The sequence below is a fragment of the Chinchilla lanigera genome, unplaced genomic scaffold (assembly GCF_000276665.1).
Source record: "Chinchilla lanigera isolate Chin_1 unplaced genomic scaffold, ChiLan1.0 scaffold00015, whole genome shotgun sequence".
NCBI classification, from domain to species: Eukaryota; Metazoa; Chordata; class Mammalia; order Rodentia; family Chinchillidae; genus Chinchilla; species Chinchilla lanigera.
In genome coordinates this window covers 18,093,279-18,110,348 of record NW_004955416.1, presented here as the reverse complement: position 1 = coordinate 18,110,348, position 17,070 = coordinate 18,093,279, and the positions used below count along the sequence as shown (strand labels likewise).

The following is a 17,070-nucleotide window of genomic DNA, read 5'->3' as shown; positions in this document are numbered from 1 at the left end:
ATTCCCATCATTCCTCAAGCAAGTTTGTATTTCTGGAGCAGACTTGTCTTACAGTTTCCCTGAAACATTTCTGAAAACACTCATTTTTCTAGAGACTTTGGTCCATGGAGTGGGGATGGTACTTAGCAAGCAAGGTCTAGGTGTTTGGACTGCATGTGACTTTTTCAGCAGACTGGACTAACACACACATCCTTCTTCAGATCCTCTGTGTGCTAACAAGGATGATTTATGCAACAGTATAGTGCTTTTCTTAGGAAAGGTGTGACCATTTGACATGAACACCCTTCTAAATTATCATAAGAACCTGTAGTTTTTAGCTGGAGAAAACAGGGACAAGAGGGCTGGGGATTTAGCTCAGCAGCACAGTGCCTGCCTGGCAAGTGCAAGGTTGTGAGTTCGGTTCCCAGTACTGGAATAAAACAACAACAACAACAAAAAAAAAAACCAGGGACAAGAAAAAGAATTTGTACTCCAGGGTGTCGGCAAGGAATCAGCTTCCTTGTATTCCATTTTGTGCCTCGATGATGCCTAATTTTCTTATCTTCTGCCTTATTATTTTCATGGAAAGTTCCACATAGGATCTAATTTATCACCAAGAAGCTTCCTGTCCTCAAAATTGAAGTACAAGTTTAGGCTCCATTGGTTTTATCTAAATGAACACCTCAGCGTTTGAGGTTGTGTTGATCTGGTCTTCATGCACAGTTCCAAGACAGGAGCAGGGTCAGCAGACTCCAGAATGCTGTGGGAACCTGTGATCTGAATGTCCTCCCTGACTCCACCCAAGGAATGAAGTGGGGGGAGAGCAGCTCCAAAGCTAGGTCCCGTATTCATTCCCCAGATGAATTCCAGGTGCACATTAACAGTTTAACTTTGTTAAGAAAGTGTCAGATCACCTCATTTGCATTCCATTACCCACAATGCTTTTTAATTTTGTGCATACTTTGAAAAGCAAATGATGACATTCTGCTAGGAGGATTTCTGCCTGTGTGCTCTTAAGAAAGTAAAAAGTGGAGCAATTATCCCTGAGGAGGGGGAAAGAAGAGGATATATTTTTCACATTTGGTGCTTTACAAAGTCTAGTGTGTGTGTGTGTGTGTGTGTGTGTGTGTGTGTGTGTGTGTGTGTTGGAAGGCTGTACTGGGGAGGGGAAGTGGATGATGAAAATGTAAGTAATGTATCTGGATGTATGTGCTCATAATTTTGAACCTAGGATATCAATAATTATGCAAATCTTTTGTAAATAGGTGCAAGAATCTGCATCTATGTTAAGCATTTAAGCATGTCTAAGGAGAACTGTGTTGTGTGCTAAGGAACATATCATCAGGTATTTGGGTAAACCAAGTTTAGGTGTGAAACAGCAAGAAGTTTATACTCATGGCTTGACATTTGGCTTCCTTTGGGATGGTTTGAAGAAGAGATGGGGGAAAAGAATTGGTGAAAAGATGCAAATACAGTGGTAAAACACATATTTCTCCTCTTTCCTGTCTGCCTTCTCTTTCCCTTACCTTGTTTTGACTGAGCCCAACAAATTATGCAAAATCCTATCACCCTTTTTCCTGATCCAAAATTCATACTAAGCATATTCAAGTATCAAATTGTGTTGGAATTAGACATAGAAATGGGTTAAATGAGATGTCTTAGTTTTAAAAACTTAAATCTAGTAAGTAAACTACCACAGATATGAGATTAGTATAATAAAAGAAAGAACTGACAGGGAATATAAATGTTGTACATATAATCATCCCCCATAGGCTAATAAAAATATTTACTTTTACAAGTTACTAGAGTTATAGGAAAGCAATATTTGTCTGTTTTGTTTGTTAAGTGTTGTAGACCCAGTGTTTACATAATAGGTGCTCAATAAATACTGAAATGATAAATCAAGCCACTTGCAAGCTTTATCATCATTTCTTTTCCCTCTCCTCCTTTTCAAAATTATAACTGATCCTATTTTTTCCTTTTCTACCCAGGTCTAGCTCACTTCACTGCCACTTTCACCGTGTTGCTGCCATAGCCACTTTTCTCTTTAAGTCCTTATTTTTCTTTCCTCTGTGCATCAAGCGGTTCATCACTTCCTCTACTTTTCCATTTCCTGCCACTACTTTCTCTCAGCAGCCTGAGTACTCAATGGCTTCCTTCACTTTGTTGTTTTCATATGCTGCTTTTCAGGGGCTCCTTCGTTTCCTTCCTTTTCTATTTTCTTCTCCCACATTAGCTTACCTGATCACAACAAGCTCCATGACTTGGATTGTGATCTACATGCCTAAAAACTCTACTTCAAGAAAATGAGTGTAATGGAGAAGAAATAGTATCCCAAGACAGTCCTAAGACATTCAAACTTTTAACAGACTGGGAAATGAGGATGAATTCCAAAAAGATTGATAATATATGGGTAGAGATGTTGGAAGAAAATCAGATGATGGTATTGTATCAGAAGCCAAAAGAAGAAAGTGGGGTTTTTTGAAAATATCTATCTAAAATATCTATGTCTCTCTATCTACCTATGTATCTATCGATGTGTGTATGTATTTATGTATCTACCATCTATCTGTCTATATTTATGACTATATGTGAGATAGAGCTTATTAATTTATTTGTGTATGCTTGCAGTGCATCATGGTTATATTTGTTTTGGGGGATTGGTACATGTATTTAGTATATCTTGGTCATTTTCAATCCCCTTACTTTTCTCCTTATGCTGACCCCTTTCCCTTGATTACCTTCCACATCTCTTAAAAGTCTGCCTTTTTGCTTCCTACCACCAGTTCTTTATTTTACTCTTTTAGCTATGATGTAGCTTTTTCGTATCAGGGAAGCCATCTGATGCCTAACTTTCTGTGTCTGATTTTATTTCACTTACCATTATGGTCTGAAGTTCCATTCATTTTCCTGTGAATGGCATGATTTCATTTTTCTCTATCACTGAAGACTATCCCACGGTCTCCATGAGCCAATTTTCTCTGTCCAGTTTTCTATCAACAGTTGTCTAAGCTGTTTCCAGAGCTTCACTGTTGTGAATTGTACTGCTATACAGAGGTATATATGTATCACTATAGTATGATGTCTCTAATTCTTTTGGAAATATACTCAAGAGCTGAACCATACGGAACTTCTACTTTTAGTTTTCTGGGAATCTCTATATGATTTCCATATGGTTGTACTAGCTCCTAGCAACAATGCAGGAGGCTTCTGTTTCCCCTCACACCCTTGCCAAAAGCTGTTGCTTTTTAGGTTTGGGATGAAAGTTATTCTAAGTAGAGTAAGATGTTTTCTTTTGCTAATTGCTAAAGACTAACATGTTTATGTATTTGTTGGCCATTTGTACTTATTAACACTGGTTGACTTCTTTTGAAAGGTGTCTGTTAGTTAATTTCCCTATTTTGTATTAAATCATTGATCTTTTGTAGTTTACTTTTCTTAATTCTTTGTGTGTTCTTGATATTAGTCTTCTATCAGAAGAATAGCTGGCAAAATTGTTTTTTTTACATTCTGTAGGTTTTCTCTTCACTTTGTTGATGGTTTCTTGTACTTGTAGGAGATTTTTAATTTGATGTGGTCCCACTTTTTGATTCTTGATATTGGAGTTCTATTCAGGAGGTCCTTACCTGTGCCTATATCTTCAGGTATTATCTTCCCTATGTCATCTTCTAGCAATTTCAAAGTTTCCATTTTTATATCTAAGATCTATTTTGATTTGATTTTGGTATAGGATGAGAGACAGGGGTCAAGTTTCAATCTTCTGCATGTGGATAGCCGCTTTTCCCAGCACTGTTTGTTAAAGTGGCTATGATTTCTTCAATCTATGCTTTTGCCCCTTTATCAAAGATCAGATGGCTGTAGGTACATGGGTTTCAAAAAAGTGTTTCTAGGAGCGATGCTGAAAGACTTTTATAAATTTGGTGGAAAAGTAGTGATAGCTGACCAGTGTTTCTAAACTCAAAGTGGTAATACCTTTCTGTTTCATTTTTTTTCTTTTATTCTTTGGATAAGTAAATACATATTAAATAAATAGGTTGCTTAATCTGAGTTTTGATACTGTTTCTGCTTCTTATGAGTATAAGATGGTGGTAAGTTTAACTTGATCCACATGATCTGATCTTTACTGTGACTGTCTTATAAACAGATTGTGTGATTTTAGATAAGTAACACATAGAATGGGCATAGTGAAAACAATAGTACTTCTTCATAGAACTGTTGTAATGGTTAACTGAGAAAATATATTTAAAGAGTTTAGACCTCTACTACAAAGCAAGGAAACACTCATGACTATTACTATGCCCTTATGTTTACCTACTTGTGGAATGGGCCTAATAAACAATTCCACCCTCGTAGAATTATGGTGAAAATCAAACCAAACTGTCCATATAGAGTGCTCTGTGCTTCGTAAACTTTCCTAACTTGTTAGGTGAATTACTGTGAAGTATCTTTATCATTTAATACTGGAACTAAACAACCCAGACTCTTAGTTTACCCTTTAGTAGAGCACTGCTAGTGATTATGGAGCTAGAAGCATCATGTAGCTTTAAAGCTTTTTTATTCCAAGTCATATATTATTTAATTTTATAATGATAATATGCTGTTGGTTGAGGACAAGAACATTAATGCATACGGAACATTCATGTGTTGGTGCATTGAGCACTAGTGCTTTAAAATGCATTTATTGGATCAAAATTCTCACAGAGCACATCAAGGTGTCTCTTGTGTTTGAAAACCCATTTTAAAAAGAGAAAAGTCGGTGATTGTTACATTCAATTTGATTTTCATCTTGGGGCATGAGCATTACCCTCAAAAGCAACACGATGTGTGCTCAGTGAAGAAGAGCTTGCAAATGGAATACAGAGGCCATCCCTCCTCCCTCCTCTTCTGGAAAGAAAAGGATAAAGAAGCCTTAATGTCACTTGAATTCATGTATTCAGTAACTTGTGCTAATTATTAAATGAAAAATAATAAGATCTATCTATCTGGATGTGAGCAGTATTGAAGATTATGATGTATTAACTTTGTATTAAATACGGGACACCTTACTGATTAAGGATAAAATGTTTTACCTCAATCCACTTTTTATTGTTACAATAAAATCACTACAGTATATTTTGAAGGATTGTAAATGGTTTCTGTTTTCAAAATTGTATGAAATGAGTTTGTAGGAAAAGGACTGGCTGAAGTTTTATTTAACCAAAAATCAAAGAGACCAAATTCAGTCTTAGACCCAGGGGTTAATTTTGGGGAGAATTTAGAATATAAACCTTTGGAATTTGAGAATAGCACTGAAATATGGTAGTCACTGTTAACTTCTTCTCTAACCCCAGTGAATATCTTCTTCAAGCAAGCCTTAAACTTGTCTTGTGGAATTTGCTCTAGAATTCTATCCAAGTTCCCAAGAACTCATACTTTATTCTAGAATAAGATTCTTATAATTTAATATGGGGTCCACACAGTCAGTGAACATACTTGCCACCTCCTTACCTATCATCCTACCATGATCATCTTCTCCTTATGAGACAAACACATCTCACTGTTAGTTGCAAAACTTGCCAGAGTGTGTAAACACATCATGTGTCTTTGAAGACTTCACAGAATAAGTATATTCAGCAGAATACAGCATTAGAAAATACTACTTAACTTGTTTGACTTTTCTTTACCTCAGTTACTTGATCTATAAAATAACTATTTTTCTATGGAAAGAAAAAAAAGAGATAAAAAAGGTGAAAAATGTAGTGAAAAGGGATAAATGATAGGCATAGCAAAAAGAGACCTTGTATGCTCTGATGATGGTAATGCAGCATGGGCGAAGGAATCTTTAACTGAACCTCTGTTCTTAAGCTGAAGGTCAATCTACACGTTTCTATAACTTTGCTGAATTTGTGCTGCAGCCTTTCAGGAAATGTCACAGAAGTATGTGTGCAACATCCGGGGATGCCTTTCCTTTCCTCAGCTCTATTTACATGCTCATAATCAAATACCATCTTTTTATCTGTGCATAAAACCATAACAAGGGACAGAGCTCTTATCTCACAAATTACCTGGGAAATAGGAATAAAAATAAAGCCAGATATATGGTCATATGTTTGATTTTTTCCAGCAGTGTCACAGAATTGATTTCTATTCAGTGAATTGGAGTTATCTCTGGAAGTACTCCCTTCAAGTAAGAAAAAAGAATATGTCTCCATAAAACTGCATAGCTTTGTTCTTCTTTTTATTTTTTAATTAAGCTCTGAAAAAAAAGCATTAAACAAAACACCTCTATACCCCAATGGCATGCCATACCTCTCATAAATGCTAAACACTATAGAGATATAATTGTATATTACCGGACATGTCTTCCTTTAATTTCTGTAAGTTGGAAATGAAGTAAAGCCAAATAGGTAGAATTCACAGAAACTTCACCAAAAAGAGAAAACAAAGCCTGGCAAGTTTAATGAAAGTCTCCTCTGGATTTTTTGTATAAAATATTGAGGCAACATTGAATAAAGAATGTGTTAAATTTTTTACATTTAGAAAGCCTGTCTCTTCAAAGGCTATTACTGTTGTGAGATCCTCTGATACGCTTTTTCAAGTAGGTGTCAAAATTGAATTTTTCATTTTTGATGAAGATAAGAGATAGATATATATAGACATATTTGTAAGAAACCATGTTTGTTTGGACCAATGGATGCCTAATCCTTTGGAAATCAAGATTAAAAGTGGTAGGGTAGTAAACAGAAGTGGGAAATTCAACATAAACCACAATTCTACTATTACTCAGGTTCAAAACTTTCACATTCCATTTAATTTATTCATATAACCTATTCACATCTTGCTTTTCTTTTTCTACTCAGTAGCCAAAGTTTACCAACTTCCATTCTTAATATTTCTAATGCTAATCCTTTCATTGGCATATGTAGACTGCTATGAGTTTAACTGTGTTTCTCCATTCCTATATTGGTATCCTAACCCCAGTGTATCTGTTTTTGGAAATAAGACCATGGGAGTAATTAATGTATAAATAAAGTCCTAAGCATAGGATGCTGATCCGTTAGGATCAGTGTCTTCAGCATCTAGAACTGTGAGAAAATAAACTTCTACTGTTTCAACCACACAGTCTATGGTGTCTATTATGGCAGCCTGATCTGACCAATATAACCCTAAGTACAGTATTCTAGGGTCAGTTCTGTTATGTTTCTTGCTAGATTTCAGTAAATCCTCATAAAATCCTTATGGATGGAATTGTATTATAAATGAAGACTTTGGGGTTCTGAGAAGTTAAATTATTTCCTTCAAGCACTCAGAGCCAAAGATGACAGAAGTAGAATCTGTTTTAAATGTGTGCTTTCTTCAGGCTACTCCTGACATGATTTCCCTAGGTCGGTCCCCTTGTTCAGTACCTTACTTGGTTTACAGCTATTCAGCACTCTTGTTAACTCTTGTTAATTTTATAGTCTTGCTGAGTTCCAATAAATCCAGTGTTTTGCTTTGCTTGCATTACTCATGCTCATTTAATGTACCTCCAAGGGTTCCCAGGGCATGGCCCCAAATCTTAACCTGTCTTTTCATGTGTGTTTAAAATCAGACCCCAGGTAATTCAAGTGCGGTATTATCCTCCAACTTCAAATACTCAGTTTCTTATTCACCTCACTACAAGAGTACCATGCATTCTTGTCTTTATGGTTTTGTCTTTGGTAGTCCTTGTTTTGGGAAAAAAAATTTCCTTTTCCATCTATACTAAGAAATTCTATGCATAGAAAGCCAAACTCAATGTAGCCAATCATATAAAACTTTTCTTATGACAACCTGTAGTGATCCCATGCTAGAATTCTTCCATATTTTTGTGATTTATTTATTTATTTGTTACTATTTGATTGTGTAGTATTCCCTGGTTGTCTTAAGCTTAGGAGGATTTCCAATAACAAAGTAAAATAAAACTAAATTAAAATAAAATAGACAGAAAAAGAAAAACTCCCAGACACATGTTCCAATCTCCAACCAACTAATCAACAAGTAGACCTACTAATCAATAAATATTTACTAAACACTGTGATTCTTGCTTTAAAAGCTAGAGATTGGATAAAGCTTAAGTGTACTTTATAGTTAAACCAAGTAATCCAAAATAATAAATGACACAATTGATTGAAACGCAAAGAGGTATTGCTGCTCTGTGCTCAAAGAGAAAGGATTTTCCAATACAGTATCATCTTTGCCCATCATAACACTCAACAAATGCTCAGTGACAGCAAGAGGGAATCATTGCTAGAGCAAGTATTTAATGCCTAGGAAGACAGGGTGGTGTGAGAGAAGCCATACGGATGTTGCACAAAACTGTATTGAAATCTTATCGCCTTCACTTTCCTCATTGTGTTCCATTGAAAGTTATTTAACTTTTCCAGGCCATCATTTCCCTCTGTAAAACTCTCACCCAGAGTCTAGTTCATAATAAGTGTCTAAAAACTGAGTTTGGTCTCCTAGTTGCTTTGTGTAAGCATTGGAAATTATTAATAAGAATCTTCTTATCCCTTCACTCATAGTTTCAACATCTATTACTGCCTCTGCCTCAACTTTTTTCTGCTTTAAAGATGAGAAATGTATGTAACTGATTCTGAAGCACATCCAGAGACCTAGCCTGGGTGTGTGAGGAACAGAGGAATAAAAGGCTTGGAGGAAATTTGTTAGAACAAAGGTTATCATGAATAGAAATGTATATGCAGTCACTTTTAATCATACTCATAATCCCTTATAGGAAGAGTTATATTTGTTAAACTCCAACAGAAAATTGAGACAGCCAGTCCTACAGATGCATTACAATGGTTTGGAGCAGGTATAATTAGATGAAACATCAGGTATGGATAGATTACATCTTGGAATGGTACACTCGATTAGAAAAACCATCATTTCACTTAGTAACACATATTAAACTTATTTTTAAGAGTCTTTTGAATCAAGAGATATAATAGAGATTATAAAACTGGAAATAAAACCCCATTATTTTAAAAATAAAGCATGAGTAACTGTGGACCAAGGTAGTTCTATTATTTCCAATGGGAGGATAATTTGAGCTGATACTTAAGGTGCTGCTCAGCATTACATTCAGATAAGTGCAATTTAATTGCTGTGAGGCAGCACAAATTTGTGAATATAAATCATGTCAAACACATTTGATTACTTTTAAAAATTAAATTGCTATTGGACTAGCTGGAAAAGCAAACAAGTACATTCCACAGAACTGAATTTTTGAAAAAGTAGCTTAGCAACATTCTTTATTAGCGTTATGCACATGGGTAGGTTTCAGGTAGGCTGAAGACTCAGCAGTCAAGTGATGTTACACAGTGGGCACTAGAGTTGAAAGTCTAGCAAGAAGTGTAGCAATCCTTTAGAATCCTTTGTGGAAAAACACAAAATGCCAAGAGAGGGCAGCTTTAGAGCCAGGCAGATTTAAAGTCAAATATTAGCACTGCCAGTAGCTTACTTTGTGACAGGTAACAACTTTCCAGACCTCAGTTTTCTCATCTGTAAAGTAAAGATTATAATATTTTCTTTCTAGAGCTATTGGGAAGAACAAAGTACATGGATTTTACATAATGCATCTCCAAGCCTGATCAATAGCAGGTATCTATGTGATTTTCCCACTATTTATAGTGACTCCTTACCATAGGATGACTCCCCCTACTCACATAGGACTCTAGGACATTTAGAGAAGGGACCGCCTGAATATCCTGACAAGACTGTGGGTAATCCTGAGGTACAAGCTCTGCTGTGTTCTCTTGACCTTGGTACCTTACATGTGTTTCAAGTGTTTCCCTCTGTAAACACCTACTCAAGAGATCGGGACTGCAAAGCTCAGCTTAGTTCTTTCAAAACAAGAATCTTGAGAAACTTTAAAGTCTTTCAGAAAATCCTAAGATAAAAACTCCAACAAGATCAATGGAAACCTTTTAGGAAATGACTCCTGTGGTACTCTACACTCTGCAAATGTTGGAAGTTCCACACAGACTGCCTTCCTGTCACCTCACCCTTTTCTGTTATACCTCTAGGCATAGTCCTGGCACTGTGGAATGTTTTCTTTGTTTACTTCATTAGTATTCTTATATTTTCACTGTCTTCTTTAAAGAAACAGAGATATAGATAGACATTACAGTATAAAGATTTTTTTTTCTGTCTTGTTTAGTGCTGTGTTCCAGAGTTGTTAGCCCTGACCATTGCCAGTTCATGTGAAGTTGTTAGCTCTTTGTAGCCACCCAAATAAATATATGCTGAATGAATAGGGGTCCACAAATTATAGCCTGCTGTTTAAGAACAGCCTGCAAGTATTTTGAATTGCCCACAAATACAGCCATGCTCATTTATTTATCTATTTACTTAGATTGCTTTCTTACTGCAGTGACAGAGGATGTGGCCTCAAGAGCCACAGAGTTTAAATATTTACCATTTGGCACTTTCCTGAAAAAGACTGCCCACCGCTGTTTGAGAAGATAGGTATCAAGTAATGTGGTACCATGTCATCATCATCCTTGTCCTCATCATTGTCATCAAATGTCTTATATGGACCAAATATATTAGGTGCTTTTATTTCCTCTCTTACTAACTTTTGCAAGATGGGTCTTATTACTGCTACCTTGCAAAACCTGACACTCAGAGAAGTTACTTCTACAAGGACAAAGAGCTGAGCGACGTCTGGGCTAAAATTTCCCCCTGCCCTCCGCCTTCACTCTGTCTGATCCCAAAGCTTTTGAACTTTATGCTAAACTATGAACATTTTTACTATTGGCGTGTCCAATGAGCATAAGAAAATCATTTGAGTTATCATTATTTCCATTTCCTAGTCTTTCATGGATTTAGAGGAGGATTAATGAAAAAACAAAAATGAACAAAAGGCCAAAAAAAAGCAAAAATAAAAATTTCCCAAACTAATTTTGTTAATTTGTTTTCCATGAATCTTTAGTGTCTGTTTTACTTCTTTTGTGATTTCTTTATTTTTAGAGGAAGGGGTTAGAGGGGCAATGTGAACTCTTCTTTTGGTGTTTACCTTGGATATTAAAATATAGAAAACTGGGACTGGGGATTTAGCTCAGTGGCACAGATCCTGCCTGCAAGTGCGAGGTCATGAGTTCGATTCCCAGTGCTGGAAAAACACCAATAAATAAATAAATAAATAAATAAACCAGAAAACTGAGATAGAAATATCTCACAAGAGAAATTCTGAAAGATCAGGCAATTGGGCTTCAAAGAGGAAATATAAAATTTAACGTGGTTTATTGACGCACTTGGGTAGAAATAATGCCCAGGCTAAGTCCAATTTAAATGGTGCTTAATTAATTAATATGGCAGAAAAGAAAGATCTGTGTGTACTTCAGATATGAACGTTTGCATTTCGGGTTCCGAGTGCCGCCCCGCTGGTGGGAGCTGCCACTGAGCTGTGTGCGGAGACCATTCCTTTGGTCCTGGGACATGTGCCTTTGTGAGGTGCTGATTGGAACACACCAAGGCATCTGGTCCAATTCTGTTCTCATTATTTCCAGGAGCTAGAAATGACTGCCAAGAGTATGAAGACTGCTCAGTTAGGGGAGACAGCAGCAAGAGCTGGAACTGAAGCCAGAACTTCTGAAAAAAAAAAAGGCTTAGAGAAGGATTGGGATGAGGCTCTGCCCCCACCAGCCTCTTCCCATGGTGTCTGCTCCCCATCCCTCCTGGGCCACAGCTCTGTGCTCATCACAAGGGCTGAGCCCTGTTTGCGTGGCCAGACTCTCACAAGTGCCAGCCTCCCCCGTATCCGTGTTCATATTACAACCCAGCCGCGCAGAGGGGACAGCCATCCTGTGTGTCTGTTTCCCCACTGGAAAACAAGCTGACTGAGTTTGGGGTCTCTGTCCTGATTAGGTAGGCATCACTGGGTCCAGCCCCATGTTCCTGCTATAAAGAATCTTATTTCTGCCCTTTTGCTTTCTCCTTTTCCTTCTCTGAAAGAAGGGAGGCTAAGTATAGCTTGTCATTAATTATGAAAGAGATCAGGAAAGGACGAAGATAGAAAATTCAGGCAGTGTGTTCATAGAGACTTTTTACAGGGGAAAGAATGTTGAGGGTGAAGGAGATGAGGACACTGAAATTAGAGGAAAGGGGAAGCTACAGAGCACCACAGTGGCCTGTGAATGAGGCCTGCTTAATTTCTAAAACGTAGGAGGACATATTTTAATTAATGATGGCTGCTGGAGTGTATTTTTAAAAACATATTCCACTCTGTGTGGTCTGCACAGTCTTTAGAAATATAACGTTGGAATTATAATGTTAGAATTGCAGTGCTAGAGTTATATTGGTATCCCTGGTGCCTACAGTGTGCTAGACAAATTGTGATGATTAAAATATGCTTTGAATAAATGAATGAACAAGAAGGAAAATAGCCAAATGATGCCAACTAGAGTGACCTGATGGAAGACGGAGCTGTGCTCCAAACAGTCTTCAAAATGTCAGCATAATATATTAGTTGTAGGAGCCCCAAGTGTCTCATTCAGGGCATAAAACTCACCAAGAGATGAACCATGAGCTCCTTCTGCCCTTATAAGAGACAAGAGCTGAATTGCATAGACTGGAGAGTGTTTCTCTGCCTCCTTTTCTCCTTCCCTCCCTTCCTCCCTTCCTTTCTTCCTTTCTTTCACCATGGAATAACTAAATTAATCATGGCAGAGCTACAAAGTAGATGTAAATTAGCGGTGAGTCTACTAATGAATTAGCACTAGCCCACATTTAGCATGCAGTCACTAAGGCAAAATTATGCAATGAATTCTGAATGTCTTTCGTTAAACTCCCACACAAAACTGGAGCCGTGAGCAACAGGAGAGAATAACTGTGTTGAGAGAGAGCTGAACCTTCACTCTTTCTAGTCAACAGATTTACACTGAACACCAGCTATAAGGCAGAGGAGCTATAAATATGATTGCCATGATTGCGTCCTCTGAGGAACATAGAGTGTTGGGGAGGAGGGCGGTATATAAACACAGAATTAGTCATGAGGCAATGGCAAGGGGCCCAAGAAATACCTTCCACTCGTGAGCCACTGGGCTCCAGTGAGGGTAAAGACACATTTCTTTGTGACAGACGTAAAGGAGTTCAAGGCTCTTGCGATACTGGAATCACTTGAAAGTCAAGCACAGTTAGATGTCAGGGGCTGAGATGAAGAGGATGGGCAGTGAGATAGAAGATGGAGGTAGGAATCGTAACACTTAATTGCAGCCAATAATAATGTAGGTCACGCATAGAACTGTAGCAGTGTAGACTCTGGGCAATTTGGGGCAATGCTTGTGTAATCAAAGTTGTCAGCGTGTATACATAACCCAGAGCCTGAGTAGAGCAAGGCTTGAGGGAGTGATGAGGTCTGAAAGAAACTACTAAGATTCAAATGCTAAGAAACATCTTGTAAACTCCAAGTACCCAGCGCACAGCAGGCGTGGGTCAGTTCTCACGACAAAGTCCTCTGCTGTAGAACAAGTCCCGAGCCGAGTGTGAGGGACGCCCCTCAGCGCCCTTATTTGGGAGCTTCCCTGTCTGAGGTTGCTCAGAGGTTATTCACTCAGGCTACACTCTGAGTGTTTTCACTGGGGTGCCTCTCACTTTCAGTTTTTGGATTATTGAAATTTATGGTTGCTCCAATAAAGTTAAGTAGTTTAATGAGCTTCCCCATGGCCTTGCCTCCACACCCCACCATACGTCTCATCACCTCTAGCACTTCCTCCGGTCCACACTTGGGAATATAATCTGCTTTTAGGAAGGGGAGATGGAGGAAATCGACCTGACCCAAGAGCTTGACTGATTTAAGCTTGTGACACGTGACGCTCAGAATGGAATCGTCCTGATAGTTCTGAAGTCAGAGATTGAGGAGGGGAAATAATCTAACTCCTGCACAGTGAATGAGGGGCAGAGACCTGCGCACTTGTGCTGTCGCTGCTCACTATTCCTACAGCGGCGATTATCTTTATCGCACACGCAACAGAGCAGCCGCATGGAAACTGGCGCTCACAAATTGCTTTTTGGGGGGCTGGGGATTTAGCTCAGCAGCACAGCGCCTGCCTGGCAGGCTCAAGGTCGTGAGTTGAATTCCCGGTACCAGAAAAAAACCCGCAAAAAAAAAAAAAAAAAAAAAATTCTCTTTGGTGTTGTAGATTGTACACTTTCACAGCTGCCGTCTGTGGACTTCCCGTAGAAGAGGGTACACCAGAGTCTTTAATTCTGCAAAGGGTCAATTTCCAATTCTTTAACTTATAGTTGATTGATATCATTTTGTTGGTGATTTGTATTTACTTTCGCTTTCTTTGGGTCTTTGGCACAGAGTGGTTACTGGCTGGTATGGAGCTGATAATTAGAAATGAGACTGGTATTAATGCTGTTCTCTGTAGTCTTTTGGGGAAAAAGATAACTTGGTAGACTGTTGGGATACTAAATACAAATGTCCCTAAGACCTTTTTTTGGCAGTTTTAGCTCTTTATTTATTTTTTGTTATTTTAAAGAGAAAAGAATAAAAACAAAAAAACAAAAACAAAAAAAACTGACTCTCTGCATAAGACTTGAAGAGAACAGAAAGGAAAAGAAAGGCAAAACTCAAGAAAAAGTGTGTTTCATAAGTTTTAAATGATCAATTTGTGGTTTTATAAGTAGAAATTAGTTATTTTTCTCTATTGCATACTAGTGTGCTAGTTTATTATTAGTAGTAATACTAGTCTATATTTTGAACTATTACTACGTCATGTATAGTTTAAATGTAATTGTATTCATCTCTTTGTCTTCTGAAGTACTTTCTAAAAGATTGTCTCCAACTTCTATGGGTTTGTGTATATTGATAATGAAACCTGAACTGTAGAGACATAGGAGGTACCTTTAGTGGTGACTCCTCTCTACAGATCTGGGAGAGATTTCTCCTCCATTTCAGGAACCTCCCTGCCATTCTCAGCCCAGGTCTTTTTCAATAGAATTGCAATGACATTCTGCAAGGGTTGTCAAGCACTTGGCCCAATCCATTTGTAAGTTAATGTTGCTGTATAGAGGAAAGCTGAAGGACAATTGAAGTGTGGCAGGATCCCACAAAGGGCCTCATATTGCAGTGTGTAGATTAACGTCTCTCCTAGGCCTGGTTTGGTACATGTCACCTTCATTTCATGTGACGTTCTTTCCGGTTTGACTTATAGCTGAGCTGAGTGTATCACTGAAAAAAAAACCACTGTTTATAGTTCTATAATTCAGAAGATCCCAGAGAATTATTAAAGATAAGCAAAACCACCTGAAAAGGAGAAAGGAGATGGGACAGGTGATAAGAAAAAAAACAAAGGCTCATGGATCTCTCCAGCAAATATTCAGCATTCAGATTCAACAAGATAAAGGACATTTGACTTAGGAGCTCATAATATGAATTCAACCACAGAAAGCTATTACTGTGAATATTTGGAACCAATGCATAAACCATTTTTTTCAGTTTTAAATTTTAGATAAAGCATCAGGATTTCACTAGGAGAATGGGAGACTCTATCTAAATATCTATCTAAATGGGAGAAGTATGTTAAGAGCTTGGAAATTAATATTGAATCTAGGGCCTGAGTAAAAACCTAGTCCTACCATTTATTAGGTGTGATTTGGAACAATTTATTTTATCACTGTATGCTTTTAGGTTTTGTTTGTTTTTTGCCTTTATTTGTAAGGCAGAGATATGATAATATAACCTAACTCAAAGAATATTGTGTGAATTAATTCATGTAAAATGCCTTAGGAAATTGTCTGCCATATGGTAATTAGGTGATTATTAAATATTAGTATTAAAAAGGAGAAAACCCTCGATAGAGGGAGAAACACCAAAAATGACAGAAGAGTTCAGAAGTAAAGAAGGAAAGAATCAGAAGTGAAGCTTCAGAAAGGTTTAGCAGGAGGATGAAATATGATAAGAGCTGGGGGCCACAGGGAGGAGTGGATGGAGCTTCCTAATGAAAAGTTTTAGTTTCTATTTCATGACCTTCATTTCTGCAAAATAAATGTTCATATGTCAAGGCCGACAACAATGGGCTAGTATAGTCCTTATGGAACTTGTCCAGTTCTCCTGCTTAGCCTACTAAATCCAGGGGAGAAAACACCGGTGAGTGGATTTGTAGGCTAATCAGTGAAGCTCCATATGGAATTACTCCAACAAGAACAGACTCGATGATTCTGTGGGTCACCATGAATGCAATGAACACATTTAACCTCTTGATGGTAGTGCTTATTGAGCCTCTTGTTTTGAGCTTCTCAAATTATTTTTGTAGTGATCTTCCAGAACTGGATCTATGTCTTTTCTGATCAGTTCCTGCTGCAGGGAACTTTCTCCTCTCACCTATTAGTACCTCTCAGGGAAAGGGATGCAGTATAGCAGCCACCTTCAAGAAACCACTCTTGGAGTACTTTAAAACCCAACTCATTGTAGGAACAGGGAAAGATATACCATATTCTCCATGTGTGAACAAAGCAGCCGGGGATATAGTCATGGAAATCAGAGTGATGAATGTTCACTGGAAAACATCCTTTAATCAAACAAGGGCAAACAGTGCAGTTTACAAAAGGATAGTCAGAAGAATAAACTATACCCGAGACTGCAGGGAGATAGACACATTAGATGTAAAAGACTGTGCTTTGTTACAATCCTGAGAGGAAAACAGAGCTTGAAAAATCTGAGGCAAAGTTAATGGTCAGAGAAAGGGCAGGAAGCCATGTAACTATAGAAGGCCAGGAAATGAGAGACTGCATTATTTTTGTAAATTGTATTTTGTAAATATGTTTTAAACAGGAAAACAAATGATGCAAGATATTTTTTGGGGAAACGAGCAAATAATTGTGATTTCACCAAAAGAATTATTTCTATTTTCCCCATTCCTCTCCCTCACTTCAATCTCAGCGTTTCTAAATAAATAGGACTCAAGTCCCTGCACCCAAAACTCTTAAAAGACTTGGCTTCTAGGCTGATTGCCTAATGAAATAAACCATCTCTACCCTGGCACCCCCTTCTCCCTGCCGATAGTTTTTCTTTTCCCTCCAAAAAGACACAAAACAAAACAAAACTTCGTGGGAATAACTCGCTGGCAAACAGTATCAATATCT

General features: G+C 37.7%; 1 protein-coding gene across 3 annotated transcripts in view; it reads left to right on the top strand.

Annotated features, from left to right (window-relative positions):
- Positions 1 to 17,070, top strand: part of Agbl1 (ATP/GTP binding protein-like 1) — an 800,368-nt gene that overhangs the window by 575,776 nt on the left and 207,522 nt on the right. The window lies entirely within an intron of this gene.